Here is a 23976-nt window from a genome sequence, read left to right on the forward strand (position 1 = left end):
CCACAGAAATATCCAGAATCACAACTGCTCAACATTGAGCACCAAATCAGCATATCAGAATGATTTCTGAAGAATCATCTGTCATCAAAGACTGGAGTAATGGCTAGCTAAAAATTTAGCTTTGCCATTTCATAAATAAATTATTTTTAGATTCAAATAGTAAACAGTTATTTGAATTTTCACATAATTTCTGTTTTTACTGCTTTGCTTTGGTAAGGCATAGAGATTTCTTTCAAAAGCATAAAAAAATCATAACATTTAAACGGTAGTATAGAAATATCTTTAAATTCAGTATGAGCTTCTGTTTTGTGAACAATCTTTTGCTTTTGGCTAAATGGTTTCAGATAATCTGAGTGAAGTTGCTACTGCAAAGCAATGAAAATCTGAAAGAAATGTTTAATCAAAGGTGCTGGAGTGTCATTTTTCAAGATTGTTTCAGCTCAGTTTATGAAATTCCATGGACTCAGAGGGAATCTGAGCTAATTAGAATTGTATCACATTTTCTGCGGCACTGTGCATGCAGCTTGTGCTGACTTCATCGCTATCCTTTGGGTTTTCCATTCATCTGTGTCTCTCTCCTGCAGCAGTCCGATTTAATGAGACTGACCACATTTTGACATAGACACAATTTTGAATATCAAATGCTGAGTATACACTCATTTCAAATTCAGGCATATTCTGGATGAAAAAAGAGAAAAGTCATGGAGCATTTCAAAATACTTTAAATTTAAGTTGACATCTTCCCTTCAGCACTTTTAACACTAGTTGTCTGAATTACAAATTGTCAGATTTGTATGCTGTGCTATGTGCACTGGGTTTACATTACATATGGGATTGCTTTTAACAAAAAACAGAACTTAGATATTAAAAAACAGCCAGTGGAAATTGGTCTCAAGGCTCAGGTTTTGCAGTTTGAAATGCTCGTGACATGAAAACAGGATGCAGAATTAAAATAAAACTAAGCAGGAAAACTTTTGTTGCCTGAGGTGAAACACAAGGTGGGAACTGAGGGATGGTAAACAAAGAACTGAAAGATATCCGTTTTTGCATTCTCATCCTCATTTCTTCTGTTGAAACATGAAGAAAGAGAGAGACAGAAACTGCCAGCTGTAGCCTAAAAAAGTGTCAGTGTGATATATCGTGACTGCGTTGGTGGAAATTTTTAATTACCCGCTGTAACCTTTGTGTCACTAAGATATATCTAATCCAGCCTTGAACAAAGCTGCATTTTCTTGTTAGAGTAAATGAAAAAGACTAAGTTAATTTAAGTATGGCATTTGGAGAGGGGGGAATGAGAATGTGAGAGATATAAGTGCAGAACAAACTTTGAAGTAGCAAAGCTTTCCCCGCTTGCATGCTGCCCCTCTGGAGCAAGGGTTAGTGTGAGTGACTTTGAAGATCACAACGATGCCAGAACAGTCTGTGTGAGCCTCGCCAGCTACAATGGAAGAGAAGAGCACTTTCTCTCTCTCCTTCTGTCTCCTCCTTTCATTCTGTCCCTCTACCATCAGGTTCGTTCTCAGCATCGCTTGCAGGTCCCTCAGCATCGACAGGGCACGACTTCTTTGCATAACTTCACAACTTCTTTTCTTGCCTCACACAGAGTAGGCTACCACACGGCCTGCCCGATACTTCAACTTTAATTCTACAAAGGCAAAACCCTGGGACAGTTCAGTTCAGAAGTTCAGTTTGGTGCTTTACAGGAAAAAAGTCCATTCCATTTCCATTCTACCACTTTTTTATTTAATGTAATGAAAAAGATTAATGATTGGGGCTGTCAAGTTTCACAATTATAAAAAAATACACCATAAAGTAATCAAAGTGATCGATACAACTCTGTGTTGCACTGTATTCCACATCTTCTGAAGCTGTAAGACCCAATTTTAATGAAAATCCACTTTCACTTTAATTTGAGCGATCACAAGAGAAGAGAAGTTGCCATGACCAACTGTGACCCTGGACCACAAAACCAGTCATAATAGCCAGGGTCAAAATTATAGATTTTTCTTTTCTTTTTTTTTTCTTAATAAAGATCATGTTCCATATATTTTGTAAATTTCCTACCTTAAATATATCAAAATTGTATTTTTGATTAGTAATATGCATTGCTAAGTCCAACTTTAAAGGTGATTTTCTCAATATTTAGATTTTTTGCACCCTCAGATTACATATTTTCAAATAGTTGTATTTCAGCCAAATATTGTCCTATCCTAATACATAAATGCAAAGCTTATTTATTTAGCTTTCAGATGACGTATAAATCTAAATAAAAATAAAAAATTACCCTTATGACTGGTTTTGTAGTCCAGAGTCACAATTCATAAACTAACTTTTGTTTTGAGCTTAATCTTTTCGAGGAATTGCTCAATCCAGTTAATTGCATTTCCCGAAAACACAAGAAGCCGAATCGGATTGTAATGAACTGACTGAATGATCTGGTTGTTAGCCTAAAGGTCTTTTTCACACTAAAATAAAATTCTGTCATTACTTACTCTCATGTCACTCCATTGACTAACATTGTATTCACAAAACCACATTTCCCCGATATTCCACAGAATAAATAAAGGTTTGGAACAACATTAGTAAATAGGAGTAAAAAGTTTGGGGTGAACTGTTCCTTTAAAGTTAACAACTTCACAAGATTAGAACTTATACTTTGGTCTGTTTGTCACATAAAGTTATTGTATGGCTTCAAAAGACACAGAAAATATAAAGCACATGCCATACAGACTGCCTTTAGGTGCTTTAAGGTCCCTTTTTGAAGCTTGAAAGCTCCACACAACATTCATTGTAAATGCATGAAAAAATGTCTGAGCTCGGAAAGTGCTGTATATTAAATACGAGTAGTGTTTGCTGGTTATGTGAAAGAAAAAATAAATTGTATTGATAACAGTTTTAATAGCTACTTACAGTAATCACATGTTCTTAGCGTCTGCAAACATAAGCATGTGGTAAATTCTCTGCATGTGTTAAACCTTTATTCATTCAAAAACTAAAGTTCCAGGTCATATTTTCTCCTTAAAAAAGGGATAACATTTAAATTAAGAAGTGCCTATTCTTTGCTTCCTCTTTATTAGACCACATGGGTATAGAAGTTACTACAGGAAGTGTCCCAGCTGATTGCAGAAGCTGCATGTGATAAAAAGGCAGAAGAGCTTACATATATTGATGTTTGTCAGGAGAATTCACATCTCCCAGCTCCAATCCCCTAGCGAGCCTCCTAGAGCTTTATGATTCAATACACAGATTGCACTATGTCAGAATTCCCTAAAAAAAACCTGGTTCCTCAAGGGTAAACACATTCTTTTCTCTATCATTGGGCCTGAGGCGGACCTGTCCAAAAGAACACAGTTTACATAAACAGCTCTATCTTGGATATGTCCTCAATGGAAGTAGCCAGAAGTGGGCTTGCTTTGAGCAGCAGCGCTGGATGCTACACTTCCGCTCCCCAGTGTTTGCAGGTCTCAGGTGGGCACAGCTGACAGTGACCGGTCACGGCATGCTGCCTGGCACCATTACGGGAAACCATCACACAGCAGCATGATGGGAATTATTTATGGCCCAGAGGACGATGGCAAAAACTGGAGCTTGCCCTTTGGGTGCAGTGTGACAGGCTGCTAAATCACCATCCTTCTGCAGCATCTAACACTAGCGTAGCGCCGCAGAGCTCGGAAACTCTGCCACGCCATCCACAGTCGAGTGAATTACCACCCCCAAGAGAAAATACCATGATGAATTCATTCATTAGGGTGCTGTATACCTGATAAAACCCCCGAGGCCACGCGTAGACCCCTCGCAAATAACAGGCAATGGCCCACATTTCAGTCGAGCCTGTCAATGCGAAAAGATCGCTAGGTTAAAAAATCACCATGAGACTGTATTAACTTGTTTGTTCAATTTCCAGAAACCACATAAGTTCTTCAGCCACCCATCAGCATGAACGGGTAGAGCTCGGTGTAATTTATATGCCGCCATTCATGTGTGGGACATTATACCTCATGGGGGGAACTAAATTTTGCAGCCTTCCGTCTGCTGACAGAGTGAAGTGGGAAATGGTGAAGAAATTTAGATAATATTACCACGCTTGATCAATTTACATGCGATTTTTCATCGGTTTGTGGCTCTCCTGTGGAAATAACATTTCAAGAAAAGCATCACACCATGGCTGAGCTGCTATTTATGAGTATTTGTGTTGATAATGTGTATAAGGTACGTGACATTAGAGAGTTCCCTCTCCACTAGAGTAGCACTCGTGAAATGATTTATCTCTCCTTTAGCATGGTCTATTTACTGCTACTCCTAGATTCCAGCTAGCAGCTATACGACTAGTAATTAAACATCCTGGTTCTTTGATAAATTAACGTGACTAAGTTTTGTGGGGTCATTTAATACGTCAACAACTATCCCGACTGTATTTTGCAACTCGTAGATACGTGACGGCTCTTAAAATACTCAACCTCACTCAAGAGTCTCCTCTGAATATTCAGCTGTTCCAGAAACAAATCAGCAAAAAAAATTAAGGGGTTCAATCAAGTGAATAATTACATTGATTGATTCATATGAGAGCACACTGACACTTCAGACTCACGAAAGAAATACAAGGATGCTTAGGAACAAGTTAATGAAAAGACAAGGTGCTCAGCCAAAAAGGAAGAGAAAAAAATGGCATCACATGGAAAGGCCACATTAAATAGCTCCTAACCCCTGGCGGTGATGTGAGCTAAGCCAAAATAAGGCTTGGTCTGCACCCAGCCTCAGTAGTTTGTGGAGAGGATTAATTCTATCGTAATTAAGGGTTTGGTTGTGGCTTCTCTTGAAGTAGTAGTGGCTGCGCTTTCTCTTCCTGAGTGGGATGAATTAGCCTGAGGCTCAGATGTTTAGTCTGACACTCTACAACCCTTGGCTGTGACCTAGCATTGAAAAGCCCAGTGTGATGCAACAGTATATTTTAAAAGACTCTTAATACATATGTAATAACAGTTTCTAAATACCTGCATATCTAGCTTTCACATGACCCAACATAAGGCATATGTTAATTCTTAAAATAATAAGAAGAACTTATATTTACGTAAATATATGTGCAAAATAAACTGTTGCAGAGGAATTTTTATATCATCCCGAAGGGATTACTTTTGAAATAATGACCAGCAAGGACAATGGCAAAATATACAGTAAATACAGATATGATAAAAATGAGTCATTATTCAAAAATATTTTGACATCAGAATGCTACGAATGACCATCATAACAAAGTACTGCAGAGTTCTCTGTAAATAAACAATAATATTGTGCAAGGTGTGCATGTGCAATGCTTAATTATATTAAGATGATACATTTTGCTTTGGTATGTCAGTAAGAAATGTCAATAGGGAATATCAAATGAAGAGTTTGGTTTCAAAACGCGATAAACTGCATTAAAAAAATTTTTTTCGACAAAATCATTATTGCTTCTGGTCGGTATTGAAATGCCTATTTTTAATTTTACCCAAAAAGCTATATTCGTAGAGTTACTTGGTCATGTTTTCTCGCTGTTTTTCTAAACCAGATGACCCGACGGTAGCTGCTCGCATTTCAGCCTGTCTGAGTGACATCTCTAGCTGGATGAATGACCATCACCTTCAGCTTAACCTTACGAAGACAGAACTCCTGGTGATTCCAGCTAACCCATCGTTTTATCACAACTTCTCTATACAGCTGGGCTCATCAACCATTACTCCTTCGAGGACAGCTAGAAACCTAGGAGTTGTGATGGATCATCAGTTAAGCTCACAGACCACATTGCTACAACTACCCGGTCCTGCAGGTTTGCCTTTTACAACATTAGGAAGATTAGACCATTCCTGTCAGAGCAAGCAACCCAACTTCTTGTCCAAGCTCTTGTTCTCTCCAGACTGGACTATTGTAATGCTCTCCTGGCTGGCCTTCCTGCATGTACTGTCAAGCCTCTGCAATTGATCCAGAATGCAGCAGCAAGGGTTGTCTTCAATGAGCCAAAAAAAGCTCACGTTACTCCTCTCCTCATCAGGTTACACTGGCTACCAGTAGCAGCTCGCATCAAATTCAAGGTACTGATGCTAGCCTACAAGACGACCACTGGCACGGCACCAACTTACCTAAACTCACTGGTTAAATCTTATGTGCCCTCCAGAAGTTTGCGCTCTGCAAGTGAACGACGCCTTGTGGTACCATCCCAAAGAAGTTCAAAATCACTCTCACGGACCTTTTCCTGGACTGTGCCCAGCTGGTGGAATGACCTCCCAATCTCTATTCGTACAGCTGAGTCTTTACTCATTTTCAAGAAACACCTAAAGACTCATCTTTTTCGCCTGCACTTAACCAACTAACACTAGCACTTTTCCTTTTCTTGTCTTTTCATTTTATTAAAAAAAAAAAAAAAACTACCTATGCGTTCTATACTAGACTAACTGAGACTTGTCATGGTACTTGTATACTGTTGTTGTTCTCTTGTTGACCTGACTGCTTCTATTGTTCTCATTTGTAAGTCGCTTTGGATAAAAGCGTCTGCTAAATGATTAAATGTAAATGTAAATGTGCACCAGTCTCCTTTTTTTTGCAGAATGTGATATACTCAACCACTCACAGCGCACCATTCCACGCACTCTAGACAGTGGCGGCGCTTTGAATACACTCCACATATTAATTTTACTCCTCTAATTTGTACTTTCTGATCAACAAACAAGGGCTGCATGATAAATTGCATGTGATTGTTATTCGCATCTCATCAGTAAAACCGATTCTGTGATTAATAGTACCGGTAAATCTCCTTCATGTGCTTTCAGATGGAGCGACATTTAATACACAGAGCCGTCGATCACTGACAAGCTGCGCTATATCGTGTTCATTAGATGAATCGCATTTGATTATGAAGGTGATATTGCGTAGCCTGTCAGTGTTAGTGTTTTTATTAATGCCATTTATGTTTTTGTTAATAGATTAATGCATTTTTGGAAATTGAATGTAAGGGAAATTTCTAATGGAATTTCTGTGGTCTAATGTGATACTGTTCATGTTCTTGTTCATAATGAAATGTTATTTTATTGCTGTAATTAATATGTATCATTAACAAGATGACCCGTTGAATTCATTTCGTAAGCGATGACTGATGAATGTATTTTTAGTTCAGTGCCTGTATATAAGTATTGATTATGATATGATATAATTAGTATTGACTCAGAGCCTGTCATATGTGGATCAATTTACTATGTTGTGTATTTTCATCAGTTTCAATATGAAAAATAACTTTCATATTGATTCAATGGATTTATTGCATTTTGAGAAAAAAAAGTATCATGGATTTATTGCATTTTGGGAAAAAAGTAATAAAATGTTATAATAAAACCTGGATTTTAATTTTTTATGTTATTATAACCTAAAGGTGCTATATGAAAGTTTGAAACAGAAAATAGTGGTTCTCTTACGAGAGCTCTCGTACTGCGTCTTAGCTAAGACGCTACGGGAAAAGTCTCTTTTCACGAAATACTGAAGCAAAAAATTATCCTTAATTTTGTATTTTTGTAAAGCGCATTTGCAGCAGTACACAGCCATAGGCGAGACGGCTCGTTCGCTGATTGGCTTGTTCTGCGGCTACTGCACAGCCTATCGAGCGCAGGCTGATGCAACATCAGATCAATAAGGTCGCTTCGCGCCCTTCTTGCCACTTCCCGCCGAAACGGGTGTGGCCCAACCTATAAAAGGAGCTCGAAAAGGCTGACTCACCTGATTTTTCATCTCTTCAGCGAAGCTCACGCATCGCTGGATCACGGAGGAAGCAAGCGCCGTCTGAGAAGCATATCAGCGGGACGAGCCATTCTGAAGCTGCTGGCCTTCGCCGCCTTCCACTGCCGTTCCTGCTGCGCTGTCCGGCGCCTATATCCTTTCAATTCTGTTATATCCACTGTTCTTTATGTGTGTGTGTGTGTTCGCCCTGCGTAAAAGAGCTCGCGTGTTTTTTAAGATGCCTTCCTGCGGCTTGTCAGAGCCCCACTCAGCGAGGGAGACCGGTACATCATCTGTGTCTCTTGCCTGGGTGAAGATCATGCAGCGCTCGCGCTCGCTGACGGCGGATACCCTCACTGCGAGCTGTTGCCATGGTGACTCTGAGGACTCTGGCCTTTTTCTCTGAGCCTGCATTCTCTGCTGCGCTGAGGCGCCGTAAAAGCGTCGCTTCCGGAACCGTCTTCAGCTCAACCGAGCTCGCCGGTTCTCCCTGCTTCACCGCTCCCCCCTGCATCGCTTCCCGGTGGGCAGCACCCGCTGTTTGCCGGCGCGTCGTCCGAGGAAGTCGATCTCAGGGCCACGTCGGGGGAAGAGGACACGCGCTCTCTGCTAGCTTCGGGCAGTGAGGGCTGGGCGAGCTCTGAGGATCTCGCGCCTTCTGCTCAGAAGCCCAGCAGACGAGCTGACATCGAGAAGGAGCCGGGGCGAGTGCTCGTTTTGGCCGCGACGAGTCTCCTCTCGTTCCCGGCTGGATGGTATGTTCCTTTCGGATGAGCGCACTTCTCAAAGCCCGCCTCATTTCTTCCTGAGCTTCACGAAGAGGTGGCGAAGGCTTGGAACACTCCATATTCAGCGCGAACTTGTTCGTCTGTCTCACTAGCATTCTCCACACTGATGATGCTAAAAACAGGAACTACCAGTCACTTCCGCCGGTGGAACAGGCGATAGCGACGCACCTTTGTCCGCCCTCTGCTGGACGGCGGCAAAAGCGGTGTTGCCATCTAAAGCCTGCTGTGTGACGCTGCGGCTGCACTACTCGCGATGGCTGCTTCATCGAAATGCAGGTGTATGAGTTCCGCTGTGGCCGAGCTCTCACCCAAGCGCGCCACTGTTTCAGTTCCAGGAATTGTGACTGTCTCAGCGTTTTCTGCAACGCGCAAGCCTGCACAGTTGCCCGCTTGCCTGCACACAAAAGCCGTTATCACAACAGCTTCAGCAACGCAGCTCGAGACCCCCGTTCTCGCTCTACCGGCCGTCGATTACGTTGAGGCCGGGAGCCCCGAAGCCATCCTAGGAAAGCCATCTATGCATGCTGCATGACGCTGCGTCTGCACTACACACGATGGCTGCTTCATCGAAGCGCCGGTGTACGAGTTCCGCTGTGGCCGGGCTCTCACCTAAGCGCGCCGCTGTTTCAGTTCCAGAGATTGTGACTGTTTCAGCGTCTTTTGCAATGCGCAAGCCTGTACGGTTGCCCGCTTGCCTGCACACAAAAACCGTTATCACGGCTACCCAGATATTTCCCGAAAAAGGTGTAATTTCTGGTGTCCCGGCCACGGCCGATGGTGCTATAAATGTAGTGACGATGCCCACTGCTCAGTGCCCATCTCCACATATAAGCACAGCCCTTCACACAGGGCTCGCGCCCATAAAAGCGACTCAAGTCGATCACGCGCACTACATAGTAAACGTGCCCACTCCTCAGTGCCCACAATCGCTATGTCACACGCGTCATGTGGTTTCTGTAAAAACGAAACCCATGCACGTTCGTCCGGCCACGGCCGATGGTGCTATAAATGTAGTGACGATGCCCACTCCTCAGTGCCCATCTCCACATGTAAGCACAGCCCTGCACGCAGGGCCCGCGCCCATAAAAGCGACTCAAGTCGATCACGCGCACTACATAGTAAACGTGCCCACTCCTCAGTGCCCACAATCACTATGTCACACGCGTCATGTGGTTTCTGTAAAAACGAAACCCGTGCACGTTCGTCCGGCCACGGCCGATGGTGCTATAAATGCAGTGACGATGCCCACTCCTCAGTGCCCATCTCCACATGTAAGCACAGCCCTGCACACAGGGCTCGCGCACATAAGATCGACGCAGATCGGTCGAGCGCGCCGCATAGTAAACGTGCCCACTCCCCAATGCCCACATACACTATGTCACATACGTCGCGTGGCTTCTGTAAAAACGAGGCCCGTGCACCTACGCTCTGCACAGGCAGACAGCGAGTTGAAAGTGGTAAATGTGCACATATGCAGCCCACAGTTACTCGCAGACATATCGAGTCCCACGGGACCTGCTCAGCCTTCCCCCAGTCGGTTAAGCGCCGGGACGGGGTCGAGGAGGAGCGATCTGCCCGCTGTGATCAGCGCGCTCCCCGCCTCAAATGCGCAGCACACCCGAGCGCCACCATTGCCCAGTCAACAGAGCGCACTTCGCATCCAGCCCTTAGCCATTCATGCAGATACATGGTCAGCTCTTCCAGGGCTTTCGGATTGGGTGCTAGGCATTATAAAGAGAGGCTACTCGCTACAGTTTTTTCGACGCCCTCCGCGCTTTTCAGCGCGCGTCGAAACTATGGTCAAAACAGAAGTAGCACACATACTTCGGGCCGAAATATCAAAACTGTTGAGCAAAGGGCCTGTAGAGCCTGTGTCTCAAGCTCAAAGCGAGGGGGGGCTGTACAGCAGATACTTTCTGGTGCCCAAGAGAGACGGGGGTCTCAGGCCCATACTGGATCTAAGACAGCTGAACAAGGCATTGATGAAACGCAGTTTCAAAATGCTTACGACCAGGAAGCTCCTCGCGCAGATTCGCAGAGGGGACTGGTTCATGTCAATAGATCTGAAGGGCGCATATTTTCAAATACAGATAGCGTCAAACCACAGGCGATATTTGAGATTCGCCTTCGAGGGCCAGGCATACCAGTTTACAGTCCTGCCGTTCGGCTTGTCCGTGGCTCCTCGTACGTTTACGAGGTGCATGGATGCAGCGCTCGCTCCTCTCAGACTCAGAAGCATGCGAGTGCTGAATTATTTGGACGACTGGCTGGTTCTGGTTTCTCGATCACCTCGAGAAGCTCAGCCTCAGTGTCAATTGGGCGAAGAGTTCGCTGAACCCCAGTCAGACGATTCTGTTTCTGGGTATAGTTCTGAACTCGTGTTTCATGACGGCGCGGCTGTCACCACAGCGAGTGATGGGCATTCAGCGCGCAGCGAGTTCTTTCCGCTGCGGCGCGACCGTGTCGCTCAAACACTGTCAGAAGATGCTGGGCCTCATGGCCTCAGCATCTCCGGCTCTGCAGCTGGGCCTGCTCCGCATGCGCCCCCTGCAGTTCTGGCTGAAGACGCGGGTGCCGCGCAGAGCGTGGGCGTTTGGCCGGCTGCCTCTCAAGGTCAATCAGAGCTGTGTCACAGCTCTGGAACCTTGGACAGCAAACGGCTGGTACTGATCAGGTGTAAGCCTGGGGACTTCCCCAAATGTGAAGATGGTGTCGACGGACGCCTCCACTTCGGGATGGGGAGCGCTGCTTGAGGGCAGACCGTCCTTTGGCCTATGGTCAGAACGGGAAAAGCTCCATCATATGAACTGTCTAGAAATGCTGGCAGTGGAGAACGCGCTGATGCGCTTTTGTCCCCTAATCAAGGATCATCGCGTCTTAGTCCATTCGGACAACATGTCTGTGGTGTCCTACATAAATCCCCAGGGCGGTCTCGGGTCCTGAAACCTGTACAGGCTAGCGGAACGCCTCCTGGTTTGGGCTCAGCGCAACGTGCGTTCGCTGAGGGCAGTGCATGTGCCTGGGCTACAGAATCTGGGTCCAGACAGGCTGTCCAGAGGCAATGTTCCTACGGGCGAATGGTCTCTACACCCGCAAACAGTCCGGCTGTTGTGGGAGAGATTTGGCAGGGCGGAGGTGGACCTCTTCGCGTCCCACGAAAACGCTCACTGCCCTGCGTTCTTTTCCAAGGTCACGGGAATGGCCATGCTGCCCGCTTTATGCTTTCCCTCCCATCTCCCTCCTTCCGCAGGTGATAGAACGGGTGAGAGAAACGAGATGTTCAATACTGCTTGTAGCACCTCTTTGGAAGAACCAACCATGGTTCCCAGATTTGATGCAGTTAGCAGATGTCGCCCCGTGGCCAGTACCATTGAGGAGGGACCTCCTCTCGCAGGCCAGGGGCCCGATTTGGCACCCTCAACCGGAGTTGTGGTCCCTCCATGTGTGGGCGCTCAACGGTTACCCGCTGATCTCGCAGTGGGAGTGCTGAATACCATCACTCAGGCTAGAGCTCCGTCGACACGACGTCTGTATGCCTCGAAGTGGTCGGTGTTCTCCAGCTGGTGCACAGCTCGAGGATATTCACCCCTTAGTTATGAGGTGACGGAGGTTCTCTCCTTCCTAAGGGCAGAGCCCCATCCACGCTCAAAGTTTATGTGGCGGCCATTGCAGCGTTTTCTGAAACAGCGCTCGGTCAGTCAATAGGAAGGAATGATTCGGTCATCCGGTTCCTTAGAGGAGCTAGGAGGCTGAATCCTCCCCGACCTCCGTTAGTCCCTATGTGGGACCTCGCGGCGGTTTTGGAGGCCATGAAGGGTCCCCCTTTTGAGCCTATCCAATCGGTTAGCCTTCAGCATCTGTCGTTCAAGACAGTATTCTTGTTGGCTCTCGCTTCGGTGAAGCGTGTGGGTGATTTGCACGCGCTCTCGGTGAGCCAGTCGTGCTTGGAGTTTGGGCCTAATGACTCAAGGGTCATATTCAAACCTAGGCACGGTTATGTGCCGAAATCCCTCAACATGCCGTTTCGGGCTCAGGTTATTGCCCTGTCTGCCCTGCCGGTGTCAGGAGAGGATAGAGACTCGAGTCTTCTTTGCCCTGTCAGGGTTTTAAGAGCTTATGTGTCTCGCTCTGCTGCCTTTCGGCAGACGGAGCAGCTGTTTGTCTCGTTCAGTGGACGTTCCAAGGGAATGGCTGTTTCGAGACAGACTCTATAAAGGATGGATAGTTGACGCCATAGCGTTAGCTTACGCTTCCAGGGGCCTTTAGTGCCCGTTGGGCGTCAGAGCACACTCCACAAGAGGCGTCGCCTCGTCGTGGGCGTGGTCTACTGGGATCTCCTTGCAGGATATATGTATGGCGGCAGGTTGGGCCTCGCCGTCTACATTTATCAGGTTCTATAACCTGGAGGTTCCCGCCTTGCAAGCAAGGCTGCTGTCAGTATAGTCGAATCAGGGCCCTGAGGGGAATTCTGAGTTCATGAGCGCTATGCGCTGCCGACTGTTATATGGGCAGTATTGCGTAAGACCCGCATTGCCACATTGGTCAGGCTTTGCCTCGGCTGTGTGATGTCATATTGCCGCATCTACAGATGCTGCTAGATATGGGACGGAGGGCTTTCCCCCTTTTCTGTCCTGGACTCTCTGTGAGTCCCTCAGGTGACTGTGCACTGTAAATCCTGGGCGTTGCTTCAGGTTTATTGGTGTGTGATCCCTGCGCGCACAGCGTTTTACATTGGGTTCCCGTAGCGTCTTAGCTAAGACGCAGTACGAGAGAGCTCTCGTAAGAGAACGTACTCGGTTACTAAACGTAACCTCGGTTCTCTCTAGAAGAGCGAACGAGTACTGAGTTCTCTGCCGTGCGCACGATTCACTCTGGTTCGCTTCGGCGATGAAATAAATCAGGTGAGTCAGCCTTTTCGAGCTCCTTTTATAGGTTGGGCCACACCCGTTTCGGCGGGAGGTGGCAAGAAGGGCGCGAAGCTCGATAGGCTGTGCAGTTGCCGCAGAACAAGCCAATCAGCGAATGAGCTGTCTCGCCTATGGCTGTGTACTGCTGCAAATGCGCTTTACAAAAATACAAAATTAAGGATAATTTTTTGCTTCAGTATTTCGTGAAAAGAGACTTTTCCTGTAGCGTCTTAGCTAAGACGCAGTACTCGTTCGCTCTTCTAGAGAGAACCGAGGTTACGTTTAGTAACCGAGTACGTTTTCATCTTGCCACTTTCATGGTAAAGAAAACAAATTTTTACTCAAATTAATCAATTTGTGCAATGGATTTTGTGCGTTTTGGAACCAAACTCTTCAAATAGATTTCCAACCAAGTCTAAAATTTTGCACAGTACTGTATAAATACAGAATATGTATATAATATTTATTCATATACTACACTGTAAAAATGATGTCTTGAAGTTGTAAATAAAACAAAGATGTTATGGGTGTATATGTTCCAAAAAAATAAAATAATAATAATTGTAATTACTTGTGAAAAATAGCTAATTTTTACTGAAAACAGTTTCAAAGTAACTCTTACACCAAATTAGTTTTCAGCCTGTTTGTGCTTTGGCAGTGCTAGTTACAGCTGTTCACAAATAGAAGTGCAATACAAATGCAATTGTCTAGAAATTATAGTGTTGTTTAAAACTGTAAACCCATTTGATTACCATGACCCATGGCCAGCTCTGAATGACTGTCACAGTGCTTTGGTTATACTGCAGTTCTGCAGGTTTAATGTGACACAGTAAAGACTCATTTTCTTTTGCAAGTTAAATCTGCCACAGCACCACAGTAGGGGTCAATAAAGTAGCTCAATTTGTATAATCATAAGGCCTGTTTTCCCATGCTGTAACACCTTTCTAACTTGTTGCTAAAGGGTCAAAGACTTTCTTTGAAAACTAAATTAGGTTTGCATCAGCTGTAGAATCATCAAGATTGACAGAGTGGAAAATTGAGTAAAGAGACCTAGTTATGGATGCATGAAATTATGTTCAAACACTCAGGCTTGATAGACATGAACGCGAGTCTCCTTGTCATTACGTTATAATTAGGCTGCATACTGATCAGGAATCATACCATCACTCTGATCAAATCATATTTGACCAGTAAATTATTTTACTATGTGAATGCACAATTTGGATGTCAGGAGGAAAAAATGCAAATGAATTTGGGTAAATCTGTCATCAAAAAATGGAGGCAAATGCCGGGCAAGAAGTAGAGCAAGCATCTGTCTGCAACCAAGAAAATGTCATGTCCTGTTAATCTAATCTGAATGCCTGCCCACTGACGTGCATTTAATTGCACACAAGCGCATCCAGCTTGACTTTTGCTTGATTTCACCCTGACATACACAGACACACTTGCTGCAGAGTATTCTTTGACAAATTGCTTAGTGGGTGCCCACTTTAGAGATCTACAGATAGCAGTACAAATATACCTTAACAGAATGTCAATGAACCAACTCATGTCAACCCCTTGTGTCATCAGAAACACCTACTATTCATTACACTGTATACAAATAAACAAATCTTCCTCCCACACGCAAGATAAAAGCGTATCAGTGTCAGAATGAGCAAAGTATCTTGAACCCCATGCTGACACAGGTAGGGAAAAATTCAAGCATCTCCAGGTCTGCAGGCTGCCACCTTATGTCTCTCTACGTCAGCCACACACACACACAGCCACATAGTGTGTGGAAGGGCAGCATACGGGCAGCACTGACGCCACATTAGCTCAGCTTCACTAGAGGAACGGGGGAAACATTCACAGAGAACAACCCTCAGCTTCTAAAAAAAAAAAAAAAAAAAAAACGTGAGTAGAAACGTGTTGGGGGATGTGAGAACTGTTGATGAGTGAAAGTAGAACAGAAACAATGTGACAGGACATGTTTGATTAACACGTACTTGTTTTGACAGTCATACAAAGAATGAACGACTTACAAAAAAACAGAGATTCATACTCATAATAATCATCGGCTCATCATCATTATTCCTTGGGACAATTAACTGATCGATATTTGCCCATTTTAAGGGGATAAACACACAAACATTCTTCAGTGCAACATAAAATAATATGTCATTTATATCGATGTATAATGAGTGAGTATAGGTGAGTAAATGAGATATTTTTTATTTTAATTTCGGTTGCACTTTATTTTACAGTACATGCTCTTACATGTACTTATAGTGTACTTACAGTGTATTTATCTAAGAACGTTCTGGTAATACAAAGTAACTACATGGGGTAGGTTTAAGTTTAGGGGTACAGTAGGTTCAGGGTTAGTACCTAGTTATTACATAGTAATAATTACTAATAATAAGACTATAATAAGAACATAGTGTGTATATGAGGAACAGGACTGTAAAATAAAGTGCTACCATTTCATTTATTTCACATTTTTATGGCTATATAAGCATTATATCAACTACTTGCATTCTGGCAATACAGTCTGGAATAAAGTCAGTCATAGATGATCAATCCAAATCCAAATCCAATGCAATGCTAACCATCATGACAGGAAAGAGCAGAAGAAGAGATGATCTACTGTACAGTACGTGCCAACCCAAAACATGAACGGTGTGATGTTCTGATGGCATGCTGGCTATAAATCTGAACAGGTTTTTAGTTTTATTTTGGCTGATCACTATTCCAGAATTGCACACAAACTGCATTACAATCATTACCCAAAATGTAATTTGTGGAATCCCGCAGGATTGGGAACAAAATCATTATTAATAATACTACTAGTATCTGAAGTAGTTTAAGTCTTAATTTAAGTTTTTATTAAAGTTCTTTTAATTGTGATGATTTTGGCTCACATTTAAAGGGTTAATTCACCCAATAATCAAAATTATGTCATTAATAACTCACCCTCATGTCGTTCCAAAGCCATAAGACCTCCATTTATCTTCGGAACACAGTTTAAGTTATTTTAGATTTAGTCCGAGAGCTCTCAGTCCCTCCATTGAAACTGTGTGTACGGTACACTGTCCATGTCCAGAAAGGTAAGAAAAACATCTTCAAAGTAGTCCATGTGACATCAGAGGGTCAGTTAGAATTTTTTTGAAGCATCGAAAATACATTTTGGTCCAAAAATAGCAAAACTTCAAGACTTTATTCAGCATTGTCTTCTCTTCCGAGTCTGTTTTGAGAGAGAGTTCAAAACAAAGCAGTTTGTGATATCCGGTTCGCGAACGAATCATTCGATTTAACCGGATCTTCTTGAACCAGTTCACCAAATCGAACTGAATATTTTTAAATGGTTTGCGTCTCCAATACGCATTAATCCGCAAATGACTTAAGATGTTAACTTTTTTAATGTGGCTGACACTCCCTCTAAGTTCAAACAAACCAATATCCCGGAGTAATTAATTTACTCAAACAGTACACTGACTGAACTGCTGTGAAGAGAGAAATGAAGATGAACACCGAGCGGAGCCAGATAACGAACAAAAGACTGACTCGTGGTTAAATGACCATGGTGTTGGTGTGCTTGACCGGTCAACAAAATCACCAGACATGAATTTTGTCAAGAGGAAAATAAGAAATAAGAGACCAAAAAATGCGGATGAGCTAAAGGCCACTGTCAAAGAAACATGGGCTTCCATACCAACTCAGCAGTGCCACAAACTGATCTCCTCCATGCCACGCTGAATTGAGGCAGTAATTAAAGCAAAATGAGCCCCTATCAAGTACATGTACAGTAAATGAACATAATTTCCACAAGGCCAACAATTCACTAAAAAATGTTTTATTGGTCTTATGAAGTATTCTGATTTGTTGAGCTGGGTTTTTGTTAAATGTGAGTCAGAATCATCACAATTAAAAGAATCAAAGACTTATAATACTTCAGTCTGTGTGCACCAAATTTATTTAACGAACGAGTTTCACAATTTGAGGTGAATTACTGAAATAAATGAACTTTTCCATGACATTCTAATTTATTGAGATGCAGAGATGCACCTGTATATATACAGTACAGAACAAAAGTTTGGAAACATTACTATTTTTAATGTTTTTGAAAGAAGTTTCTTCTGCTCATCAAGCCTGCATTTATTTGATCAAAAATACAGAAAAAAATAATAATATTGTGATATATTATTACAATTTAAAATAATTATTTTTAAATTTATTATACTTTAAATTATAATTTATTTCTGTGATGCAAAGCTGAATTTTAGGGTCATTATCACATGATCCTTTAGAAATCATTATAATATGATGATTCATTATCAAAGTTGGAAACAGTTCTGCTGCTTAATATTTTTTCAGAACATGTGATACTTTTTTAGGATACTTTGATGAATAAAAAGTAAAAAAAAAAAAAAAAGAACCTATGTTTTTAAAATATAAATATTTTGTAATAACAATATACACTACTGGTCAGTAATTTGGGGTCAGTAAATTTTTTTTTTCTTTCTTCTTTTTAAATAAAATCAACACTTTTATTCAGCAAGCATGTGTTAAATTGATAAAAAGTGATAGTAAAGAAAATATATTATTAGAATATATTTTATTAGATTTTTTTTTTTTTTAATAAATGCAGTTCTTTTTAACCTTTTATCCATCAAATATATTAGACAGCAGAACTGTTTCTAACACTCATAATAAATCAGAATATTAGAATGATTTCTAAATGATCATGTGATAGACTGGATGTTACATGTGACACTGAAGGCTGGAGTAATGATGCTGAAAATTCAGCTTTGCATCACAGAAATAAATTATTTTTTTAAAGTATATTCAAATAGAAAACTATTATTTTAAGTTATATTTAATATTTCACAATAGTACTGTTTTTTCTGTATTTTTGATTAAATAAATGCAGGCTTGATGAGCAGAAGTATAGTAAAGTTTCTAAACTTTTGGTCTGTACTGTATATACAGAACATATATTGTGCAAACAAAAGTTTGTACTTTGGATGTAATTAATCAAAATTAATCTTTTAACAGCACTAATCAGGATCTAACCATATATATTGGCTTTGGTCCGTTCGACCCGGGGCCGAAATGCATCATTTACTTTATTGCTATAATGTTGAAACAGACAGACTAGGAATAAGCTGATTACAAAGCTGATATATACAGTAAAAACTGATACTGCAAATTATAAACATAAAAATTCTGGCCGATAACAATATGATTTGGCTGATAACTAACGAATGGCTGATATTTTGCATAAACATATTATAAAATAAAACACTAAAACTAAAATCTATTTAATTTAGGCACCAGATCACTATAATGTGCAGTATTACAAAGGTTATAAATTTTGAGATTTCCTAAAGATTACATGTTAATGTGCATTATCAATGTGTTTAAATACTTTAACAGAGTATTAGATGACAACAAAGATAACCTAAATGTAAAAACAGGAGAAGTTATCCCACACTATTAAATACCCAATATCGCTCAACACAGATAAATAATAATAATAAAAAAAACTCTAATAAGGTACTGATATATCATGCATGCCTAAAAAACATAATAATGTGCAAAAACTTTATTTCCTAAAAACAGGGGTTTCCAATGCTATTCCAAATAACTGAGAGAGACAGAGAGAAAGACGGCAAGGGGGAGAGAGAAACAGAGCACACATTCAGCCAACGGTGAGATCTACAGTTCCACTGAGTGCAATGCAGACTCAAGGCAGAGCTGTTCCCTCAAATGTCTTGGAGGACAATAAGACTCAAATCACACAGCTCTACCTCCAGAGACAGAGCTGTCTCAACAGCTCTAACAAAACACCACCTTCTCCAAAAACGTTACAGATTTACTAACAGTAAATTGTGCCCACTGATAGCACTGTTTATTTGCATGCTCTAAATGTATTGTTTAATTATGCAAATTAGGTAATAAAGCAAATGCACCCATAAAATCTGTACTGTATGCAATGTGCACAGAAAAATTCTACATTTTCCATCTTGCACAAATGTAAATCAGGCTTCAAAGGAGCCACACAGTTGCCCAGAACATGCCTAATTCACCCTTCAGCCCCCATCCTGTGTGAACGCTCTGAACCCGAACCCACTTTAAGCATATGCTATTCACAAACAAACCATCCCATCACTCCAGTAGCTTCAGTCAATCTGACTCTGTTCCTGGATCATACAGCCTCACTGTCTCCTGCAGTGCAGATGTATGCGTGCTCCGTCAGTTTAAGCCCAAGATAAGGGAGGATTTACCGGCAGATAGAGAATGATTGACGCAGCTCATGCAAGGTCAGCTCACCTAAATGAGGGCTCACAGAGGAAATGTGGGTATTCTGCCTACTACAAAAAGCCTGTGCGTAAGTGCATGTGTGTGTCTATGCAAACCAGTTGGAACCATGTGGGTGGGATGTCCCTGCTATCTCTACATAAGCAATTATGCACACTTTTAACCATTATGTTCTCCACTGGAGATAAAAATGTATTTTTATGTAATGTACAACACAGGAATCAACATATGCAATTAAAAATTGAGAAACAAAGTAACTGCTTTACCCGTAGCTTTTTGAATGATATGTTACACCATAATATGTGGGTTTTCGTTGGAAAGCTCGAACTCTCCCACATAGATGTCTGCAGTATGTTTATCTGCAGTATGTTTATGCTACAAGTGAGTAGGGCAACTTAATGTGACCATACTATCCTAACCAACCAATTATTATAAACAAAGACAAACAAAGTTTGCTCAATTCAATTAAATTCACATTCAGGAACTGGAATTGTAATGTATAAAGCATTCCAAATTTTTTTTTTTTTTTACTTAAACTGAAAATGGCAAAATGTCAATACAGGAGTCTAGTCTTTGCATGCAAACTATGTGAGGAAGACAAACACTTGAAAAATGCCCAGTTCATGTAATATGTAATCACCATTTTTTTTTATAGGAGTGCAATTACAAAGTTTTTCCGAAGTAAAATTTCCCAACTCTAATAAGTTCAACATAGACTGAAAAGGGTGAACAAGTTTCCAAAAAGGGAAAAAAGAAAGAGAAGGAAGATAAACTCCATGAAGCCACAGTCCTGTGTTACAAAGCCAGCCTCAGCCTCGTGGGCTAGGTAAAGTATTCTTGAAAGACACCAAAGGCTATTGGCTTAGTCACAAAGGTCTTTTCTCATAAAGAGTGTCCTTTGAAAATTCACAGGTGACTTGTAGCCAAGCAGACAACTCTAAAATGACTGATATTCCTTACAATCGCTTGGCTTTGAAAGATGCACAAACAAAAACACAAAAACCTCTGATGACCACCCTAGAGATTTAAGCAGAGCCTCATTGGCAAACTGGTCTGCAGGAACAAGCTCAGTCTGGAAAGCCTCAGGACTGTGTGAATGAACAGACTAAAGAGGGGGGAAACTCTGATCTATTCTCACCGTTTCTCAAGTGAAGATGGCTAAAATTTGCACTTGAAATTAATTACCCAGCTGTGAGGACGTGATTGACGTAGTGGCAGGTTCCTGGTGTCCGAGGCAGCGTGAAGAGGAGCCGTTCTCCAGAAGCTATAGGAGCAGCCAGTGGAGTGGTATGTAGAGGAGGAGAAGACCTGGCAATTTGCGTATCCCGGGACCTACAGGAAGAAGAGGATCATATCGTCACCCTGCTGCCAGAGAGAAGATGTGATAAGAGACTGAAGCAAACAGAAAATCAAACAGCTGCTCATTGCTTCCCCTTGAAACCCTTGGATCTGGGCTGCATGCCAAGGCAAGGACCTGCAAATAAAGCTCAGCCCAGGATACCAAGCTCTCCAGCTTCTGAGCTTGTTATGATGCTGCTGCCCAGGCCTCGTAGTTGTGCTAATCTGGCTAATGGCTAAGCATTGGAGGCTCCCTTATCAGGGGACAGCATACTTTGTCCGCACAATCCCAACAGCTAGCCGAGCTCACACATGGCCGATGGCGGGAAAGCAAAGCAGACGGAGTGAGAATGCCAATGAGCATCAACGGCCAAGCTGAGATTTCATTACTTCCTGGATGTTCTCTCGAGCCACAAACAGCTCCAGGCTGGGCCTGAGGTCTGCCACCTGTCCCGAGTTCCTCTTTAATCTCTAAAGTCTACACGTTGCCTGACCTTTACGTGTGTCGATGGACACAAATCCTATTTCGATGGTGGTCAAGTGACAGAGTTTCAGCTACAAAAGGCCTACTTAAAGATGTGTCACTCACCCACCAGTCAAAGTACAAAGGTGGGCAAAACATTCTGATGTTCAAAACAGCCATAAAAGTGTAATGTGCAGCTGGCTGGTAGTAACTAGCCAAGGCAATGAGACCAGGTATTTCAGAGCTGTAGCAGACAGTCATAATTTTACATTATAGTTTCTGCTGAGAGTAAAAGTCTTTCTCTATTTCCCAATGTCCCTGTTCCATGTCATGCACACAAGACTGTGGTGTCAATTAACTGTGTGTAAATGAAATCAATATGTGTAAGGGCTTTAGAAACACAGACCAAATGAGAGCAAGAAGAGTCCCCGAGCTTTTCCTCTCTTCAAACTGACAAGTAACAAAAAGCCATCAGTTTTAACATCTAAAAGAGAGAAAAAAATCATGCATTTATGTCTGTTTTACAATACTGTTAGACTTCTTGTAGGTTCTCTAATATACAACGGAATCTGTCCTCTTCAGTCTGATTTGCACTGTGGTATATCGGAGACTGCAGCTCTTAAAGGGATAGTTCACCAAACAATTCAGTTAAGCATTCTCATGTTGTTGCAAACCTGAATGACTTTATTTCTTCTGTGGAATACAAAAGAAGATATTTTGAATAAAGGCTGTGTTTTATTTTCTCTTTCTTTTTTGCCAAAAAACTAAATTCAATGGCATTCAAAACAATATAGATGTTTAAAAATGTTTCAAAAATTTCAGCTAGATAAAAGCACAGACAATGGACACGAAATGGACACTTTTGAGTCCTTAAGTCAATGTAATTCAAGAATATCAAATAATTTGTCGGCACCAATAGCCTTGTGCTTAGTGTGCCGACACATAGCACAAATGTGCTCCCGGCGACCCAAGTTTGATTCCTGTCTCGAGGTCCTTTGCCGATCCCATTCCCCTCTCTTCAACCAATGTTTTCCTGTCTGCTCTCTACATTCCTGTCCATCAAAAGCACAAAAGCCCATAAATATAACTTAGATAAAAAGTTTTGCACAATTCAAGAGATAGCTCAGTGAAAACAACATTGGACCAGCACTCATCCCCAAAACAACATTGGAACCCTTTCTTTAAAATAAATTCTTTTCATAGAGGAAATGAAGGTATACGAGTTTGGAACTACACGAGGGTGAGTAAATGACACCATTTTTGTATTATTTTTGAGCAATGCATCCTTTTAAAGATAAAACGAAAAATTCTTGAGGGAAAATAACTTATTAAGGACTCCAAAGTGTCCTGTTCGCCTCCGCTCCATCCGTGAGCATTCAGCCGGCTGAATCAAGAGCGTTTTAAAGACCATCTGCACATTCTCACCAACAAGAAGTCTCAGGTGGCATGGAAGTGAAACTTGGAGAAGGTGGAAGAGATGGAGACAGTATGACAGAAAGCAAATAACTACAGTGAAAAACACTCAGGCTATGTACCACCCCGCACCAAACTCTGCCGCAAAGGACCAACAGCATTTAGTCACGAACCACACAAACAGAGTGCTTGTCACTGTAAGTAGGACACCATGCTGATGTGCATTTACCACACAAGCTAATCCATCATTCACCGTGTTAGCTCTTCTGTCATTCCCTTTGCACCCTGATAATGAACCATTTTGTCGCTAGGAATTGGGAGCGTTCATTCAGATAAACTTCAACATGGCTTTGGGAGCATGAAATGCTTTTTGATGGTGAGTCAAATCACATAAGCTTTATTTATAGCGGAGATTGTTACAAACCAGATTTAATAGGAAGCCAGGTTTATACTTTACACCTTGAATGCTATAAAACAGAAATAAGCAATGGTTGTTACTTATAGGTGATGTATGGCTTTGCCCTGAATGGATCTAATGGATGTCAGTCTATTTGCAGATAATGGAGTATATAGACCCTAGCAGAGGGTAATGTATTTAAAGAACCACCCAGTAAGAACACGTAATGTAGTCTCCCATCAGCCAGCCGCTGAGAGAAACACAGATAGGCTAGAGTGTGCATTTATGCCAGTGAAAGAGACATACAGAAACAGAAAAATAAAAAACGGAGAGGAAGAGGTTGGTGGAACAGGCAGTGCAGCTCGAGAAGTGCCTCCTGCCACTCTCACTTACACAAAGCCGCGTCAGCGTCCCCAAGGTTACCATCTGCCTCTCAGCAGAGCGAGGCAGCTCTCCACGATCCACACTTAATCACCGCACAACCTCTTAGACACTTATTTCCCGTCTTTGTCAGAGGAGGCTGCTCCTAACAGAGGGGAATTTTCAAAGTGCTGATACATTCAATGGCCGTCTTACTCATTACAACAAACCTTAACTCTCGCTTGTTCGCTTTATTTCAACTAGACATCG

At 42.1% G+C, this 23976-nt stretch overlaps 1 protein-coding gene across 4 annotated transcripts in view; it reads right to left on the reverse strand.

Moving 5' to 3' along the window:
- Nucleotides 1-23976, reverse strand: part of drp2 (dystrophin related protein 2) — a 146780-nt gene that overhangs the window by 84635 nt on the left and 38169 nt on the right. For all 4 annotated transcript variants that reach the window (XM_059515878.1, XM_059515874.1, XM_059515875.1 and 1 more), the window contains one exon: nucleotides 20921-21067. The gene's annotated coding sequence lies outside the window, so the exon portion shown is untranslated. The remainder of the gene's footprint in view (nucleotides 1-20920; nucleotides 21068-23976) is intronic.

Source organism: Carassius carassius, chromosome 29 (genome assembly GCF_963082965.1).
Source record: "Carassius carassius chromosome 29, fCarCar2.1, whole genome shotgun sequence".
Classification (NCBI taxonomy): domain Eukaryota; kingdom Metazoa; phylum Chordata; class Actinopteri; order Cypriniformes; family Cyprinidae; genus Carassius; species Carassius carassius.